Below are 4,262 nucleotides of genomic sequence, written 5' to 3' on the forward strand. Positions count from 1 at the left end.
CTACTTGAGAGGTGCTCAACCAGCCTTTGTTGGAAGGAGTTACCTCGAGGTGGGAACCACATGAAGATCATCACTGAGCAGCCTGGGTGTGAGGGGCTGGGTGTCCACAGCCTGAGCTGCAATCCAGGTTCTCACCCACTTGCCCCGTCACCCTTCGGGGCTGAGTTCCTTACTCTGTGACCAGTAGGCTTACCAACATCACCTCTAAATGGACGTTTGCTGAATATGTCACCAGACATGGAAGGATATCGCCAGAACTGCAGGTGTGCTAAGTCAGGTTCCTGGGGTCTTCAGAGCCAGTCCCTGCCTTGGGGTCCTGTCCCTGAGCTGCAGGAACCCCAAGACTGGGGCTGCAGATGATGGTGCAGGAGTATCAGAGGTCAGACCTGGGCGACGTGGGCGGGAGGTGAGGCCGGCGTCCAGGGACAGGGGAGGGCCATCACTTGGAAGGGTACGAGAGGGCATGTCTATGCATTTACTTATATTTATATGTATTCCTGTGTTTCCTCATTTTCCATTCAAATGCCAAAAAGTTCCAAAGTGCATCTTAGCCAAGATGTTCTACCAACTTCCCTAATGTGTGGCTCCACTCACCTTGCTCGCCAATGACTGTTTATATGCCTTTGACTGTCAGATGCCTGTGGTTCCTTCTGGTAGAGAGTGAGACCCAGTGAGAGGCAGAGAGGAGGGGAGGAGGGAAGAACGGAGCCGAGGACGTGGTTCCATCCATCCTGCCGTCCTGCTCGTCTACTACTCAGTCCCCTGCAGTCAAGTTTCATATCTCGGTATTTTCCTAATAAAACCGTCTCCCTCACTATACTTCACACTGATATCCTCCATATACTTTAATTTGTTTCTCTTATTTTAATTCCATTCTGTTTTGGGTGCCTGACCTCAAGATCATATTGCATACCCGTTCCAAGTTTTGAGTCTTTGCATTTGTTTCCACTCACATTTTTAGAACCTGAAGACTTAAATATCAAGCTACTTGTCTCTGTCTCAGTGTTACATGAATGAGTCTGTTTTCCAGCAAACGTGGTGTGAGGTTTATGTCGGCCTTAATTAGGGAATAATGATGCCCTGGACACACACATCTGGATTGTAATCAGCCCCCATCCCCCCCTCGTTCTTCCTTTCCCTTCCTGAGGGGTCCTGGTCTCCTGTAATATACGAGGTGGTCCTGAACATTTATTACAAGAACAAAATGCATACCATACACCTCACTATTTATAATAACTGCCAAGGACTGAGATTACATATTTCAGTGAAAATACCATAAAACATTACATGTAAAGTCAATTATGTCTGTATTACTAAGACTTTAAATCTGCTACCTTAAATATCTGTCATTGACACTGAATTTTTAAAAATCACTTTACATTTATGTATTATTTCACAATGACTAAAATCCCTCTTATACTATGAAATTGGTTTTAATTATTTTGTAAATAAAAAGAGCTTTATAATCCTATTCTTAAATGGTATGTTTAGCTTACTATTTAAAATGACAATTTTAGCTGTAGATGAATGTATTTTGCTGGACGAAATTAAGGAACTTAGAAATATTACCTCACATCGACCACGTATTTGGCCTTTACATACTGCACATATGTGTATTTGTGCAATATTGTGTGTATCGGGTAACATGTACACACGTATTTAGCAATAAATCCAAAGAAAGCACTGTTACTAGTTTTACTGTTACTAGTTTTACTGTTACTAGTTACTGTTCCTAGCAGCTGTTACTAGTTTTCACAATGAATGTTACAGTTGGGGTTAAAGCGAGGATCTCACCAACTGATGGACGAACTGTCTTGTTAGAATGGAGAGTCTGAGAGACAGAAGAATGTCCAAACAAAATGTGGCTCATTGCGTTTCTCTAGAAAAGGCTGACACGTTTATTCTGGAATGGAGGTGAGATGCTGGCCCCAGACAGCCCCCGGGGTTTCCAGGTGTTGCACGCCCCGTGGGACACGACCGTTCCCGCAGGAGTGAAAACGATGAGATGTAGGTGGCTTTGGGGAGCAAGTGGTGGGGACACAGGCCACCCAGGAGTCTGACCTGGGGGCCTGGCTAGGCTGGGATGTGGGAGCTTCCAGGCGCCCAGGAGAGGCAGGAGCTGCTGGTCCGAGGACCACACGGGGTCAGGCATCCACAGCCAGGGCTTCGTCCTCAGCCTGATCTCTCAGGGAACACCTCCTGACGCGGCCACATGACTCCCAGGTCTCGGCAGGTGCAACGTTCTGGGGGGCTCTTGCTGTCGATGGGACGGGAAGAAGCACCAGCTTTCAATTAAATCAAACACCTCCGCCCGATGACCCTTCCCTCCTGGGTGGGACGCTCCCCCCTCCCTGGGGGCTGTTATGTTCTCGAGGGAGAGTCACACCCCAAGGAGAGGAGTGGGCAGCCTATGTGGTGTTGCTAAACGAGACGTATTCAGAGCATCTCACTTCCTCCACACGAGACCCAGTGGCCGCCGTCACTCGGAGACTTTTCCCATGGCAGGTGGGAACTCAGCAGAGCCGAGGCGGGTTCAAGTTAGGTGCAGATCAGCGAGGAGGACCTTTCATCTGGAGGAAACTCCGTGACCAACACTGAAGACGAGAAAGACCAAGCAGGTGTTGTTTGGGGGATTGGTCCCCCAGAGCAGTGGGGCGTGGGGAATGCCCAACCTTGAGGCACCCTGTGGGTCTGAACAATTGATGAATAAGACAAACAGATGGAGTACGTGGCAGTGACCAGACCTGGAGATGGTGACAGAGCTGCAAAGTGGCCAGGGAAGGACCGGGGAGGAGGGATGTCTGGGGGAGAGGGTTTACAGAGAGAACAAAGGAGGAAGTCAGGAAAGGCTTCAAGCTTGGACCCAAGAGAGTAGACCTACGTGTGGCTGGAGAGACAGGAGTGGATGTGGTCACCCCGGGACAGGGCAGCCTTGCCGTCGTGTCTGCAGAGAGCGGGTTTCCCTGCGGCAGCCCCGGCCCGCATGCAGCCTGCTGCCCGGACTCGTCTGACCCCCACCCGCTGGCTCTCCAGCCTCCCCCCTGCTCGGGTCTGTGTTATCACCATGCTGTCCTCACGCTTGTGACTTTCCTTGCTTCTCACCGGGACGAAAACCCAGGGTCCCTTCATCTACAGAGACCAGCCGAGAAAGACTCTGAAATCACCAAACGGAGGAGAAAAGACAGAATGACCTGAATCATCAAATTCAAGTTCAGGGATTTTAGGGCAACCTTTGACACTGAAGAAAACGTAAACTTAAGGTAAATAAGAGGAGGTGCGCTCCGTGCGGTAGGTGGTAAACCACGGAGCTCACCAGCAAGGGCCACTGAGATGCAGCTTTGTTAACTTCAGAAGTGACATCCTAGAAACTTTCCCCATCTTTTCCACTGAAGCGGTGGCGAAGTCCCTGTGCCCCCGTCGGGGGGGGGGGACACTGGCCTGGGGCCTCGCCGAGGCTGAGGCTGATGTGGGCGACGGGCGTCTGGTCAGCAGTGGAGGATGGCGGGGAGGACGGCAGGGAGGACGGCGGGGAGGATGGTGGGGAGGACGGCGGGGAGGACGGCGGGGAGAAGCAGCGTTGGGCCCGTAGAGGAACTGCAGGCTCCCCGAGGGCAACTTATGAAGAGAAACCCTGCAGTGCCACCTGCTGCCTGACTCCTGAAGACGCCAGAGTAAGAGGTCTGAGCCAAAGTCACTCACTAAAGCGGGAAACGCGGGGCAGGCGCTGTCCGTGTCACTGGGTCATTTCCTACATGCACCTGGGAGGGAATCAGGGCACACGTGGGTTCTGTGGAGCCCAGTAGACAGATCCGACTGAAGCAAGGAGAGACGTATTCAAAGGACTCTTCCTCCTGGGGGCCCTCCTTTCTGAGGAGGGGCGGGCAGGGCTGGGGGGCCGTGTGGGCAGGGCAGGGCCTTGCAGGGAACGGCCCCCATCAGGAGAGCACCCCCAAGGGGCCTCGGCAGCCCCCTCTGAGGGCAGGGTGGTCTCAGGGTGAAACACGCCCATAACCCACCCAGGCTTTGCCCTTCACTCGTTCTAACATGAGAGATCCGCAGAGTTTATTGCGTCGTCCATCAGAGTTCCTGGACGTGAGACTAGAATCCACCTTCTCGCCTGCCATCCGCTGTGAGCGGGCCTGGAACTCAGAAACCTCCCATCCGCCTTCGTGGCCGCGCATCCAGACGGCCTCAGTTTAATTCTGGGACCAAAGGTGTGAATGTTTGGGCGTGTGTGGGTGAGAAGGTTCCAGAAGTGGAGC

The sequence above is a fragment of the Balaenoptera physalus genome, assembly GCF_965194825.1.
Source record: "Balaenoptera physalus genome assembly, chromosome: 6".
Taxonomy (NCBI): domain Eukaryota; kingdom Metazoa; phylum Chordata; class Mammalia; order Artiodactyla; family Balaenopteridae; genus Balaenoptera; species Balaenoptera physalus.